Consider the following 16,320-nt stretch of genomic DNA (forward strand, 5'->3'; position numbering starts at 1 on the left):
GACTTGTAAACCATTTCCTCCTGATTTATGAGTGAAGTTGGAATGTGCGGATGTTAGAGGCAGTTGCATGACATTGGCCATTTGGCCTAGTATTTGGCAGACTAGAATATTACTGACTGGTGAAAACAACTTTAGGATATTTGGATCTTTGACTCTTGGTATGAAGTTTTTTGTTTTCTGCTTTTCATTTTTCTCAAGGTGTCCTATTAACTTCACTTGATTAAATTTCATTATAAACATTAACTGTTAAATATTTGAGATGTATTTCCTTATTGGTCTTATGGCCATTTCATTATTCTTTGATCAGTTGAGACCTTGTACCTTGTCACCTTTATCTTGTTTGTATGTGAAGAAGTGTTGGTTTTATTTTTAGAGTAAAATAAAAGGAGAGAAACCCTTTTTTTTTTTTTTTTTTTGGTAAGAACACTGGGATTTTAATTTTGTAAATCACGTATTCGAGTGCTCAGTAACAGAATGTTGCCTGTAGAGAATTGGGGCCTGGGCTGAGAACTTGTCTCTGCCCAAATGCAATATCACACACTACTACCAAGAGCTAACAACAGGTCTGTCCAAATGCTAAGACCAGGGACTTCGAAATCTCCATCTTGAGCCTTATAGGACTTCAGGGCAGTAAAAACTTTATCTTTCAGAGGTGGAGGGACCTGACAGAGGCTTTGAAACCTGCTGAACAGCTCCTCCCAGGGCACATCCTGGGACTCAGTTCCGATCCAAAGGCCTTTCTGAAGGTTGTAGTGCAGTTGTCGACCCCAGTCTGTTAGCAGACCCCAGATAGACCCGGGAGAGCTCTGGATGGGCAAAGGGATTCATTTTTCTAAAGGGAGTGTACTTTTTAAATTCATAATATTGATAACATGGTAATGCAGATCATCACAGACTGGCTGTTATATGGTTTGCAATTATAAAAGTTCTGTCTTTGACTAAGTCTTGATTCACTTTTTCCTAAAGAATACTTACCAGAGAAATAGACCTCATTAATCCGACTCTGATGGAATTGAGGAAAGAGAGTGCATTTCTGGGGTGCTGAGCCACCAATGAGAGTTAATACAAACAAAAAGAATCTTACCATTTAGCCCATTCATTATGCTGTTTTTGGCCTATGAGTAAATGCACATTTTCTTAGTGTAATGTCATTTGTACATAGAAAAGACAGTTTATAAACTGACTTTGCAAAAGTTGCCAGATATGTGGAACAAAATATTTTTTAGAAATGGTAGTATTGGTTGAAAAGCATTTAGTCACTTCTAGTGACTACAATGAAAAAAACAGACAGCACCCACCAAACAAAAACAACCCCACCAAAACATGCAAAAACCAAAACATTTGTTTGAATATACAGTCCTGGAAAGTTTGCTTTAAAATATTAGGGACAATATTTTGTATCTCAGATTTTTTAAAAAATTGTACCCCTTAAATTGCCCTATTATGCAAGTGTGATTAAATAAAATGCTTAGTTAAAAAGTCATAGCATGGTTGGTAATTTCTGCCTATCTGCTTTTAGGGATTACATGTAAATCCTCCATTTATTCATGTTAACACTTGGCTGAGGAAAATAAATGTATCCCTAGAGACATTTAAGGGCTTCTTTTTCTAACTCGTGTATAAAAAGGGTTAGAGTGGATTCATTGTGTAATTTTACATGGCATTTATATTGAGAAATGGATTTGACAGGGCAACATTTAGGTCTTATTTGAACCTTTATTAGTCTTGAAATAGATTCATAGGAACAGTAAAATTTTTTTTCACAATATTTGGACTTGTGAAGTTACTTCTTGAGTTCTGATCTGCTATTTGTGTCAAAACCTTTAATCAGGCTAGTAATGGCATGGTTAAACTTGTAATACTAGTTTCCTCCTCCTTTCTGATGCCTGAAATGATGGCAAAAGACCATTCCATTTGTGACACAAGGAGCCTGCAACCTATGATTCTGAAAATAGTGGTTGGTGGCTCAAAAGAACCTTAAAGTGAAATGGCCAGTTGGCTAAACAGATTCCAAGGTAACTTCCTTTCCAGACATTTTGTATAATATACAGTTTTGGCAAGGCCTGATCTCTGTGAGTTAGCTATCATCAGTGATACTAATTTCTAAGAATTGGTGATATCGTTCCTTACCTGTTTTCCAATAACATTGGTCACTTTTTTCTTTCTACCTTAGATATGTTTTATTAGCAGGACTTGTACTTTTTCCTTAAGCATGGAATAGCTTCCTGCCATTTTTCCTTAGCATATTTCTTTGAAACAAAACACCAATTTGTAGTTGGTATCACACTTTATCCATCATTGCTAGCTTCTCTTAGGTCCAGAGATACTGTAATGAAATATCTGCGTGTGAATAGAATAGAGTTAAACTCTTCAGGTGTTCATTTTGGAGACATACTTTGTTTGAAACATTTGCTGCAGTGAGAAAAAGATTTAGGGGGCTTAGGGATGATATTTATAAATATTAAATAAAATACTGAGTATTATAAAAGTGAAATGTTGATTTGTTTTAATTTTTAAAGTAATCTGTTGTATGTTGGATAAGATAAAGCTATTCATTAAATACTTGCAGAGTTTCTTTCTTGTGCTAGACACTGAAGATACAGTGGTGAATAAAATAGGCAAGGCCCCGGGCCTCTTGGAGCTTACATTCTAATGAGGGATACAGGCACTAAACAAAGAAAAGAATGAATAGACAACGTAACTTCAGGTAGGAATAAATGCCACAGAGAAAATGAAAGGCTTGGTAAGGTTATTAGCAGCGCTGTGGGGAGCTGTTTTCGAAGGGGTGGTCACTGTGTCAGTGCCCCTCCTGATTGGCAGGGCAGGCTGTTCTTTCGCTCTCCAATTCTCTGTTTGGAGGGGAGGTTGGAAGAGTAGATCTTCTTGGCAAATGAGACCCAACAGATTCAAAAACTTTCTCTCTCCTTTATCCTGTTCAAAATCTAGAGAAACCGGTGGGGAGTAGAGACTGGAATGGCTGAAGGGCACTGTCTGTTAATGGGTTTGATGACCCACATGCACTTCTTTGAACGGACTATGCTGTTTTGGGCCGTGATGCTTCTATTTATGCTACTGCCTTTTCCTAGAGCAGCCCTCCTTCTCCTTTCCTGCTTCCACTGTCCACTTGGGAGGCTTTTTGATTTTTTTTTAAATTCATTCTTCAAAATCATGGTCAAGCATTGTCTTCCTTTCTTAGAACTTTTCTAGATGACTCTCTCTCCAGTGCAGAATTGACAACTCTCTCCTTCTGGGGTTAGTATTATTCATCTTAACTATTTCTGTTAGTACTGTCATATCATATTGCAATTTTTTGTTTTCATGTCTGTCTCTGTTAGGTTCCCTAAGGATAGAAAATGTAACTTTTATTTTCATGGTATACCCAGGTCCCACATTAGGTACTCAATAAGTTCCTGATGAATAAATAGTTAAGAAAAGATTTTTTTTTTTGCAAATCTGTATTTCTACCTTGGATCTTTCTGCTAGGTGCCAAATGTATTGAGGGTGAATTGCAGAGTGATTAAGAACTTTGGGTTAAGAGCTGTGTTTGAATCATGATCCTGCCACAGGGTACATACCCCTTTGAATTTTGGAGGGATTAAATGAAATAATGTATGTAAGACTAGCGTATATCCTGAGTAAATGCTAGTTATTATATGTCCAACTGTTTACTAAACATTTCTCCCTGAATATCTTGCGGGCATCGATATTTATCTTATCAGACTAATGTTAACATTTTCCTGAAGGTGAATTTATTCCTATATATTTCTTTTGTCAGTGAAACTAGTCTACTCATTCACCAAAACCAGTGGAATTTTTTTTAAAGTTTATTTTATTTTATTTTTGGTTTAGAGGAATAGGTGGATATGTTATTATTTTTTATTTTTAAATGTTTATTTATTTTTTAATAGGAACAAACTACTTATATTGTCTTTATTCAGAAAGAAAAAGTGAATTACAACACTCAAGGATATCCTTTTCTGCAATACAGTTGACCCTTGAACTAATCAGGGGTTAGGGGCACCAACCCTCTGCTCAGACCAAAAATCAAAACCAGTGGAATTTTTAGGTCAAAGAATATGCAGTTTTAAACAACAGTCTTTTCAAATTGTCCTACATAAACGTTACCCAGTAACAGCATAAGTAACTGGCCATTTCTCCAAACCTCCAACTTATGATGGATATTATTAACCTTCTCATATATACTGATCTGATAAGCAAATAAGGTTTTGATCTATTGACTGTTTGTATTCTTTTGTGCGTTGCCTATTATATCACATTTGAGTTGTTTTTCCTATTTATTTATGAGGGTGCACATACTTCTTATGTCCTAGTACTATATTCTACTGTAATCATTTGCTTAAATCTCTCCTTAGAAAAAAGTGCAGCCTTCCCAAAGGCTCATTCAATTCACATTGTTTCCCCAGCACCTCACCTAATTTTTCACTTAATGCATGTTTGTTAAATTGAAACTTCACTATAAAGGAGATGGAATCCCAGAGGATTTGTGGTATTTGAATTATTATTGTTCTGTCAGAGATTTTTTTTCTTGGCCAGTCTTCTGTTTATATCAAATAGATTCGCAGGTCACTGAATTTCAGTGACAGTTCACATGAGTAGAAGAACAAGTTGAAGTACATCAGTCATCTTTAAACTGGTAATTAAAAAAATTAAAGTAATTTGGTAGTGGTTGTCATCTGGAGTTATCTGAAGTTGTAAAGACATTAGTATTTACCTGCCTAACATCATACCTTACTTAGTAAGCTTATAAGGATGAAAATAGACGTACTTCCTCCTTTAGAATCCAATGTTTGTAAATTAAAGTCATGTGTAAGTCTTCTTATTTGAAGTCTAGGATTGAAAAGATGGGAATGTATAGTATCTTTTCTGTTGTCCATATCACATTGAACTTTCAAGAGAGAGTTCTAGTGTGTTGCTCTCACCACCAGCAAAAATGTATAATTACTTCAATCTAACCTGAAGTTTATTCTGAAAACTTCTGGGGTATTAGCAGTCACTGACTCCATTGTAAAAAGAATCATATTATCCTAATTTATTGCTTTTGGGGGTTGGAGAGAGAACTGCTTAAGGATGAGGAGGAGCTAGGGCTTGGATGATAGATGCTCTTTCTTGTATATATTTTTCTTTCACAGATGCATTGCTCCATCTGTCTTTATGACTCACGTAGCTCATATTCTGACTAATAGTCTATTTTGTTTCTCTTTCACATGCAAAAATGCCCCAGTAATATTTTTTCATTTAATCTTGACCAAAGCTGACTTTAAGGTAAGAGAAATTTATTTTTGTTTAGACAGCTACTATTAGATTGTTCTGAAGTTGTTCTAATTTATGCTAGCAATAAGCCTGGAAGGAATTGTTCTGGCACAACTATTTGAATTTGGTGCTTTTTAAGATAATAAGGACCTGGCTTTTTGTTGTTGTTGTGCCTTCTTTTCAACTTGGAATTTAAAAATTTCACGTTTGCTAAGATGATTTAGCCCAGGGATTGGCAAAGCAAACTACTGCCTGAGGGCGAAATCAACCCTCTGCCTGTTTTATAAATAAAGTTTTATTGGAACACAGCTATGTCATTTCATTTACATGTGGTCTATGACTGCTTTGGTGTTACAAGGACAGAGTTGAATAGTTGTGACAGAGACTGTGTGGGCTGCAAATCTAAAATATCTACTATCTAGCCCTTTATAGAAAAGTTTGCCAACCCCTGATTTAGACTAAATTTTGATAAAATTAAAAATTAGAAGAAAAAACAGGTAAACTCCATTTAAGCGAGTTTGTGTAGATAAAGAGATCACTATATTGTGACTAAAATTTATTATAAAACATATCCTTGTTTTATCCTAAGAGTGTGTTGAGTTACTCCTTTGCTCAGGGCCCTTCCAGCAGCCTGAGTTGTGCCCGCAGATGGTGACCATCCATCTCCAAGTCACGTGCTGCAGGCACCCCACCTAGCGACAGCCCTTTATGCTGTGTGTGTCAGATGCCCAGTACGCTGGGTGAAGAGAGTCAGCAGGTAGCCCAGTTGTCCCCAGATTGGGGGCAAATGAAAAAAATAAAAATGTTGGCAGTGCTCCGGGCACATTGTATTTATACACAGTGATAAAAGGTAGTTTAAAGAAGGCAGAGGAGAAGGGGGAAAAGGGCTGTGTCCTCCCCTTTTCTAAGTAGTGGTAGTTGAGAGGATAAAGTCTGCCTTGTATACATACTTGAATGTAAATACTAACACATTTTCAACAATAATTTGTTAGTGATCTTTGATAGTATTTCTCTGCATTTATTTATTTCAAAGAATATTCCTAAAAATTAGTGTTAGGCATAAAATGGAAAGTCATTGTAGGGTGGAGAGAAACTTAGGTCATGTTTATTGTTTTTTTTTTTTCCTTTTTCATACCAACTGCTTTTTTTCTTTAACATCTTTTTTTTTTTTTTTTACATCTTTATTGGAGTATAATTGCTTTACAATGGTGTGTTAGTTTCTGCTTTATAACAAAGTGAATCAATTATACATATACATATGTTCCCATATCTCTTCCCTCTTGCATCTCCCTCCCTCCCACCCTCTCTATCCCACCGCTCTAGGTGGTCACAAAGCACCGAACTGATCTTGTGTGCTATGCGGCTGCTTCCCACTAGCTATTTTATGTTTGGTAGTGTATATATGTCCATGCCACTCTCTCACTTTGTCACAGCTTACCCTTCCCCCTCCCCATATCCTCAAGTCCATTCTCTAGTAGGTCTGTGTCTTTATTCCTGTCTTACCCCTAGGTTCTTTATGACATTTTTTTTCTTAAATTCCATATCTATGTGTTAGCATATGGTATTTGTCTTTCTCTTTCTGACTTACTTCACTCTGTATGACAGACTCTAGGTCCATCCACCTCATTACAAATAGCTCAATTTCGTTTCTTTTTATGGCTGAGTAATATTCCATTGTATATATGTGCCACATCTTCTTTATCTATTCATCCGATGATGGACACTTAGGTTGTTTCCGTCTCCTGGCTATTGTAAATAGAGCTTCAGTGAACATTTTGGTACATGACTCTTTTTGAATTATGGTTTTCTCATGGTATATGCCCAGTAGTGGGATTGCTGGGTCTTATGGTAGTTCTATTTGTAGTTTTTTAAGGAACCTCCATACTGTTCTCCACAGTGGCTGTACCAATTCACATTCCCACCAGCAGTGCAAGAGTGTTCCCTTTTCTCCACACCCTCTCCAGCATTTATTGTTTCTAGATTTTTTGATGATGGCCATTCTGACTGGTGTGAGATGATATCTCATTGTAGTTTTGATTTGCATTTCTCTAATGATTAATGATGTTGAGCATTCTTTCATGTGTTTGCTGGCAGTCTGTATATCTTCTTCGGAGAAATGTCTATTTCGGTCTCCTGCCCATTTTTGGATTGGGTTGTTTGTTTTTTTGTTGTTCAGCTGCATGAGCTGCTTGTATATTTTGGAGATTAATCCTTTGTCAGTTGCTTCATTTGCAAATATTTTCTCCCATTCTGAGGGTTGTCTTTTGGTCTTGTTTATGGTTTCCTTTGCTGTGCAAAAGCTTTTAAGTTTCATTAGGTCCCATTTGTTTATTTTTGTTTTTATTTCCATTTCTCTAGGAGGTGGGTCAAAAAGGATCTTGCTGTGATTTATGTCAGATTGTTCTGCCTATGTTTTCCTCTAAGAGTTTGATAGTTTCTGGCCTTACATTTAGGTCTTTAATCCATTTTGAGTTTATTTTTGTGTATGGTGTTAGGGAGTGATCTAATCTCATACTTTTACATGTCCCTGTCCAGTTTTCCCAGCACCACTTATTGAAGAGGCTGTCCTTTCTCCACTATACATTCCTGCCTCCTTTGTCAAAGATAAGGTGACCATATGTGCGTGGGTTTATATCTGGGCTTTCTATCCTGTTCCATTGATCTATATTTCTGTTTTTGTGCAAGTACCATACTGTCTTGATTACTGTAGCTTTGTAGTATAGTCTGAAGTCAGGGAGCCTGATTCCTCCAGCTCCGTTTTTCGTTCTCAAGATTGCTTTGGCTATTCGGGATCTTTTGTGTTTCCATACAAATTGTGAAATTTTTTGTTCTAGTTCTGTGACAAATGCCATTGGTAGTTTGGTAGGGATTGCATTGAACCTGTAGATTGCTTTGGGTAGTAGAGTCATTTTCACAATGTTGATTCTTCCAGTCCAAGAACATGGTATATCTTTCCATCTATTTGTATAATCTTTAATTTCTTTCATCAGTGTCTTATAATTTTCTGCATACAGGTCTTTTGTCTCCTTAGGTAGGTTTATTCCTAGATATTTTGTTCTTTTTGTTGCAATGATAAATGGGAGTGTTTTCTTGATTTCACTTTCAGATTTTTCATCATTAGTGTATAGGAATGCCAGAGATTTCTGTGCATTAATTTTGTATCCTGATACTTTGCCAAATTCATTGATTAGCTCTAGTAGTTTTCTGGTAGCATCTTTAGGATTCTCTGTGTATAGTATCATGTCATCTGCAAACAGTGACAGCTTTACTTCTTCTTTTCTGATTTGGATTCCTTGTATTTCCTTTTCTTCTCTGATTGCTGTGGCTAAAACTTCCAAAACTATGTTGAATAAGAGTGGTGAGAGTGGGCAACCTTGTCTTAATCCTGATCTTAGTGGAAATGCTTTCAGTTTTTCACCATTGAGGACAATGTTGGCAGTGGGTTTGTCATATATGGCCTTTATTATGTTGAGGAAAGTTCCCTCTGTGCCTACTTTCTGAAGGGTTTTTATCATAAATGGGTGTTGAATTTTGTCGAAAGCTTTCTTTGCATCTACTGAGATGACCATATGGTTTTTCTCCTTCAATTTGTTAATATGGTGTATCACATTGATTGATTTGTGTATATTGAAGAATCCTTACATTCCTGGAATAAACCCCACTTGATCATGGTGTATGATCCTTTTAATGTGCTGTTGGATTCTGTTTGCTAGTATTTTGTTGAGGATTTTTGCAACTATGTTTATCAGTGTTATGGGCCTGTAGTTTTCTTTCTTTGTGACATCCTTGTCTGGTTTTGGTATCAGGGTGATGGTGGCCTCATAGAATGAGTTTGGGAGTGTTCCTCCCTCTGCTATATTTTGGAAGAGTTTGAGAAGGATAGATGTTAGCTCTTCTCTAAATGTTTGAAAGAATGAGCCTGTGAAGCCATCTGGTGCTGGGCTTTTGTTTGTTGGAAGATTTTTAATCACAGTTTCAATTTCAGTGCTTGTGATTGGTCTGTTCATATTTTGTGTTTCTTCCTGGTTCAGTCTTGGAAGGTTGTGCATTTCTAAGAATTTGTCCATTTCTTCCAAGTTGTCATTTTATTGGCATAGAGTTGCTTGTAGTAATCTCATGATCTTTTATATTTCTGCAGTGTCAGTTGTTACTTCTCCTTTTTCATTTCTACTTCTATTGATTTGAGTCTTCTGCCTTTTTTTCTTGATGAGTCTGGCTAATGGTTTATCAATTTTGTTTATCTTCTCAAAGAACCAGCTTTTAGGGCTTCCCTGGTGGCGCAGTGGTTGGGAGACTGCCTGCCGATGCAGGGGACACGGGTTCGTGCCCCGGTCCGGGAGGATCCCACATGCCGCGGAGCGGCTGGGCCCGTGAGCCATGGCCGCTGAGCCTGCGCGTCCGGAGCCTGTGCTCCGCAATGGGAGAGGCCACAACAGTGAGAGGCCCGCGTACCGCAAAAAAAAAAAAAAAAAAAAAAAAAAAAAAAAAAAAAAAAAAAGAACCAGCTTTTAGTTTTATTGATATTTGCTATCGTTTCCTTCATTTCTTTTTCATTTATTTCTGATCTGATCTTTATGATTTCTTTCCTTCTGCTAACTTTGGGGTTTTTTTGTTCTTGTTTCTCTAATTGCTTTAGGTGCAAGGTTAGGTTGTTTATTCGAGATGTTTCCTGTTTCTTAAGGTAGGATTGTATTGCTATAAACTTCCGTCTTAGAACTGCTTTTGCTGCATCCCGTAGGTTTTGGTTCGTTGTGGCTCCATTGTCATTTGTTTCTAGGTATTTTTTGATTTCCTCTTTGATTTCTTCAGTGATCACTTCTTTATTAAGTAGTGTATTGTTTAGCCTCCACGTGTTTGTATTTTTTACAGATCTTTTCCTGTAATTGATATGTAGTCTCATAGCGTTGTCGTCAGAAAAGATACTTGATACAATTTCAATTTTCTTAAATTTACTAAGGCTTGATTTGTGACCCAAGATATGCTCTATCCTGGAGAATGTTCCATGAGCACTTGAGAAAAATGTGCATTCTGTTGTTTTTGGATGGAATGTCCTCTAAATATCAATTAAGTCCATGTTGTTTAATGTATCATTTAAAGCTTGTGTTTCCTTATTTATTTTCATTTTGTATGATCTGTCCTTTGGTGAAAGTGGGGTGTTAAAGTCCCCTAGTATGAATGTGTTACTGTCGATTTCCCCTTTTATTGCTGTTAGTTTTTTTTTTTTTTTACTGTACGCGGGCCTCTCACTGCTGCGGCCTCTCCCGTCGCGGAGCACAGGCTCCGGACGCGCAGGCCCAGCAGCCTTGGCTCACGGGCCCACCCGTTCCGCCGCATGTGGGGTACTCCCGGACCGGGGCACGAACCCATGTCCCCTGCATGAGGAGGCGGACTCTCAACCACTGCGCCACCAGGGAAGCCCCTTGCTGTTAGTATTTGCCTTATGTATTGAGATGCTCCTATGTTGGGTGCATAAATATTTACAATTGTTATATCTTCTTCTTGGATTGATCCCTTGATCATTATGTAGTGTCCTTCTTTGTCTCTTCTAATAGTCTTTATTTTAAAGTCTGTTTTGTCTGATATGAGAACTGCTACTCCAGCTTTCTTTTGGTTTCCATTTGCATGGAATATCTTTTTCCATCCCCTCACTTTCAGTCTGTATGTGTCTCTAGGTCTGAAGTGGGTTTCTTATAGACAGCATATATATGGGTCTTGTTTTTGTATCCATTCAGCCAGTCTGTGTCTTTTGTTGGGAGCATTTAATCCATTTACATTTAAGGTAATTATCGATATGTATGTTCCTATTCCCATTTTCTTAATTGTTTTGGGTTTGTTATTGTAGGTCTTTTCCTTCTCTTGTGTTTCTTGCCTAGAGAAGATCCTTTATCGTTTGTTGTAAAGCTGGTTTGGTGGTGCTGAACTCTCTCAGCTTTTGCTTGTCTGTAAAGGTTTTAATTTCTCCATCAAATCTGAATGAGATCCTTGCTGGGTAGAGTAATCTTGGTTGTAGGTTTTTCTCCTTCATTACTTTAAATATGTCCTGCCAGTCCCTCTGGCTTGCAGAATTTCTGCTGAAAGATCAGGTGTTAACCTTATGGGGATTCCCTTGTGTGTTATTTGTTGTTTTTCCCTTGCTGCTTTTAATATGTTTTCTTTGTATTTAATTTTTGACAGTTTGATTAATATGTGTCTTGGTGTGCTTCTCCTTGGATTTATCCTGTATGGGACTCTCTGTTCTTCCTGTACTTGATTAACTATTTCCTTTCCCTATTAAGGAAGTTTTCAAGTATAATCTCTTCAAATATTTTCTCAGTCCCTTTCTTTTTCTCTTCTTCTTCTGGAACCCCTATAATTCGAATGTTGGTGTGTTTAATGTTGTCCCAGAGGTCTCTGAGACTGTCCTCAGTTCTTTTCATTCTTTTTTCTTTATTCTGCTCTGCAGTAGTTATTTACACTGTTTTATCTTCCAAGTCACTTATCCATTTTTCTGCCTCAGTTATTCTGCTATTGATCCCTTCTAGAGTATTTTTAATTTTATTTATTGTGTTGTTCATCGTTGCCTGTTTCATCTTCAGTTCTTCTAGGTCCTTGTTAACTGTTTCTTGCATTTTGTCTATTCTATTTCCAAGTTTTTGGATCATCTTTACTATCATTATTCTGAATTCTTTTTCAGGTAGACTGCCTATTTCCTCTTCATTTGTTAGGTCTGGTGGATTTTTATCTTGCTCCTTCATCTGCTGTGTGTTTTTCTGTCTTCTCATTTTGCTTATCTTACTGTGTTTGGGATCTCCTTTTTGCAGGCTGCAGGTTTGTAGTTCCCGTTGTTTTTGGTGTCTGTCCCCAGTGGCTAAGGTTGGTTCAGTGGGTTGTGTAGGCTTCCTGGTGGAGGGGACTAGTGCCTGTGTTCTGGTGGATGAGGCTGGATCTTGTCTTCCTGGTAGGCAGGTCCACGTCTGGTGGTGTGTTTTGGGGTATCTGTGGCCTTATTATGATTTTAGGTAGCCTCTCTGCTAGTGGGTGGGGTTGTGTTCCTGTCTTGCTAGTTGTTTGGCATAGGGTGTCCAGCACTGTAGCTTGCTGGTCGTTGCGTGAAGCTGGGTGTTGGTGTTGAGATGGAGATCTCTGGGAGATTTTCGCCATTTGATAGTACGTGGAGCTGGGAGGTCTCTTGTGGACCAGTGTCCTGAAGTTGGCTCTCCCACCTCAGAGGCACAGCACTGACTCCTGGCTGTAGCACCAAGAGCCTTGCATCCACATGGCTCAGAATAAAAGGGAGAAAAAGTAGAAAGAAAGAAAGAGGATAAAATAAAATAAAATCAATACAGTAAAATAAAATAAAGTTATTAAAATAAAAAAATAATTATTAAGAAAAAAAATTTTTTTTAAGTGAAAAACAAAAACGGACGGATAGAACCCTAGGACAAATGGTGAAAGCAAAGCTATACAGACAAAATCTCACACAGAAGCATACACATACACACTCACAAAAAGAGGAAAAGGGGAAAAAATAATAAATCTTGCTCTCAAAGTCCACCTCCTCAATTTGGGATGATTCATTGTCTCTTCAGGTATTCCACAGATGCAGGGTACATGAAGTTGATTGTGGAGCTTTAATCCGCTCCTCCTGAGGCTGCTGGGAGAGATTTCCTTTCTCTTCTTTGTTCGCACAGCTCCCAGGGTTCAGCTTTGGATTTGGCCCCACCTCTGCATGTAGGTCGCCGGAGGGCGTCTGTTCTTCGCTCAGACAGGACCGGGTTAAAGGAGCCGCTGATTCGGGGGCTCTGGCTCACTCAGGCTGGGGGGAGGGAGGGGTACGGAGTGCGGGGCGAGCCTGGGGCGGCAGAGGCCAGCGTGACGTTGCATCAGCCTGAGGCGCGCCATGCATTCTCCCGGGGAAGTTGTCCCTGGATCCCGGGACCCTGGCAGTGGCAGGCTGCACAGGCTCCCTGAAAGGGAGGTGTGGAGAGTGACCTGTGCTCGCACACAGGCTTCTTGGTGGTGGCAGCAGCAGCCTTAGCGTCTCATGCCCGTCTCTGGGGTTTGCTCTGTTAGCCACGGCTCACGCCTGTCTCTGGAGCTCCTTTAAGCAGCGCTCTTAATCCCCTCTCCTCGCGCACCAGGAAACAGAGGGAAGAAAAAGTCTCTTGCCTCTTCAGCAGGTTCAGACTTTTTCCTGGACTCCCTCCCGGCTAGCCGTGGTGCACTAACCCCTTTAGGCTGTGTTCACGCCGCCAACCCCAGTCCTCTCCCTGCCATCCGACCGAAGCCCGAGCCTCAGCTCCCCGCCCCCGCCCACCCCGGCGGGAGAGCAGACAAGCCTCTCGGGCTGGTGAGTGCTGGTCGGCACCGATCCTCTGTGCGGAAGTCTCTCCGCTTTGCCCTCTGCACCCCTGTTGCTGCACTCTCCTCTGCGGCCCCGAAGCTCCCCCGCTCCCAGTCTCCACCTGCGAAGGGGCTTCTAGTGTGTGGAAACTTTTCCTCCTTCACAGCTCCCTCCCACTGGTGCAGGTCCCGTCCCTATTCTTTTTTCTCTGTTTATTCTTTTTTCTTTTGCCCTTCCCAGGTACGTGGGGAGTTTCTTGCCTTTTGGGAGGTCTGAGGTCTTCTACCAGCGTTCAGTAGGTGTTCTGTAGGAGTTGTTCCACGTGTAGATGTATTTCTGATGTATCTGTGGGGAGGAAGGTGATCTCTGCGTCTTACTCTTCCGCCATCTTCCCCCTCCCCTCTGTTTATTGTTTTAATAATTCATATCTATGAATTACGAATTATTTTAGATGTGGAACAAATTTGTTTTTTGAAAGGTAGTATTGCGTAGAGAAATATGTTATCACCAGTTTTTAATATCTTACCATTATTCACTGTTCATTTTCTGCAATGGTTTTTTGGTGTTAGACTGCTAATAGTGAGCTTTTATGACTCAGTTACTGTAATAAAAATCAGGAATCTATCTTTTAAAATTTATTATTTATTTATAAATTTATTTTATTTATTCATTTATTTTTGGCTGTGATGGGTCTTTGTTGCTGCGCGTGGGCTTTCTCTAGTTGCGGCGAGCGGGGGCTACTTTTCGTAGTGGTGCGCGGGCTTCTCGCTGCGGTGGCTTCTCTTGTTCTGGAGCACAGGCTCTAGGTGCCCGGGCTTCAGTAGTTGTGGCACGTGGGCTCAGTAGTTGTGGCTCGTGGGCTCTAGAGCACAGGCTCAGTAGCTGTGGCACACGGTCTTAGTTGCTCTGCAGCATGTGGGATCTTCCTGGACCAGGGCTCGAACCCCTGTCCCCTGCATTGGCAGGCGGATTTTTTTTTTTTTTTTTTTTTTTTTGCGGTACGCAGGCCTCTCACTGTTGTGGCCTCTCCCGTTGTGGAGCACAGGCTCCGGACGCGCAGGCTCAGCAGCCATGGCTCATGGGCCCAGCCGCTCCACGGCATGTGGTATCTTCCCGGACCAGGGCACAAACCCGTGTCCCCTGCATCGGCAGGTGGACTCTCAACCACTGCGCCACCACGGAAGCCCCAGCAGGCGGATTCTTAACCGCTGTGCCACCAAGGAAGCCCTGGAGTCTATTCTTGACTCCTTTATATCTTGGAGAGGTTTGTTAATTATTTATTAGTATAATACAAATTCGTGTAAAAGCTATAATATTTCAGGAAATTGTGATCTTATTATATATTTAGAATATCTGTAAGTATCAGAAAAGAGTTTATAAAACTGCCACAGTTAATTATTTTACTCTAGTTTTAGTAGCTTTGAAAATGTTTGCCAATACTTAATTACCATATTAAGATTAAATTACATAAAAATTTTAAAAGATCTTCAGATACAAAAAATTAAATTGATGCTAGTGCATTTAACTCCTAACTTTGAAAATCTTCATTCACGTCTTTCTGCTTTGAGATTGAACTTATAAATTAGTAGTTCAATATTTAAGACATGTTCCAATATTTATCTGCTTTGGTGTAACTCATTTTTTCTAACTTACTTGGATCTTTTTCAAAAAAATATTTTTTTGGTGGAATTTGCATTTATAACTGATTTATCATTCACATTAAAATTATTTGATTTGAAGAAGTGTCAAAACAAGCAAGATCAATTTTTACATCTTAGGTAATAGCTTACTAATTATTTGAATGTTTTTACTTTTTTTTTTACATTTAACTATTGCTTTCAATTCTATGCTGTTCTCATGTTTTGTATTTTGATTATTTTAAGAGTTTTAACTAAAACATTAACTACTATTCCATAAATTAATATTTGAAATCATGTCACTCAAACTACTAAAAATGATGTGATGTATAAAGAACAATAATTATGTTTGAATTTTACTTTCTTTTGAACCTCGAGTATAAGGAATATTAATGGAGTGAGAGCATAGATTAGAGTCAGAAATAGATGAAAAAGCATTTCCTAATTGCTTTTCCCAACCTTTTTTTCTGATATTGAGCTTTGATATTGAGATTTTTAAAAGCTTTCCTGGCTAGTTAGAGATCTGTGCCACGGGGATCAGGTGAGGCCTCAGCTTAAGAGAAAAGCTAAGAAAAGTTTGATAGCAGGAATAGTCTGAATTTCCTGACCTCTGGGTTAGTTTGGCTTTTCCCTGTCTTGGATCCTGCTTTCTGTGTTATTAGTTGAGCTGGTGAATATACTGTGCAGAGAATGAGTTGGTATGGTTAAGACTCTGGAGAAGAATGAACAAACCACAACTCTGTATCTGATTCCATGTTGCTTTTCAGTTTAGGTGGTATTTTCTAGCTCTTTTTATTATTCAGAAAGACCTTGAATTACCTAAAAGTGTTACTTGTTTTCTGTTCAAGCTTTCTGGCTGATTCAGTCTCAGACAGTAGTATCTTTTCCTTGTGTTGTCTTCAGTCATTTTAACCTAGAGACTATAATCAGGGTGGTTGTTTCTCAGTTGCCATTTTATTTATATGAGGAGAACTTGAAATACTGTTGTTTACTGTTTGGGAGAAAAGCAGAAAGGTATGGTTATTTCTGTTTGGGAGTTATGTCCCAAATGTTGGTCTAGCTTTTTGAAGAAAATACATTGCCCAGACG

The 16,320-nt window shown here is 38.8% G+C and overlaps 1 protein-coding gene across 1 annotated transcript in view; it reads left to right on the top strand.

Annotated features, from left to right (window-relative positions):
* The window catches only part of FEZ2 (fasciculation and elongation protein zeta 2), a gene marked incomplete at both ends in the record, with an annotated part of 54,882 nt that overhangs the window by 24,991 nt on the left and 13,571 nt on the right, over positions 1–16,320 (top strand). The gene's annotated exons all lie outside the window — the stretch shown is intronic.

This window comes from Hyperoodon ampullatus (assembly GCF_949752795.1).
Source record: "Hyperoodon ampullatus genome assembly, chromosome: 15".
Classification (NCBI taxonomy): Eukaryota; Metazoa; Chordata; class Mammalia; order Artiodactyla; family Ziphiidae; genus Hyperoodon; species Hyperoodon ampullatus.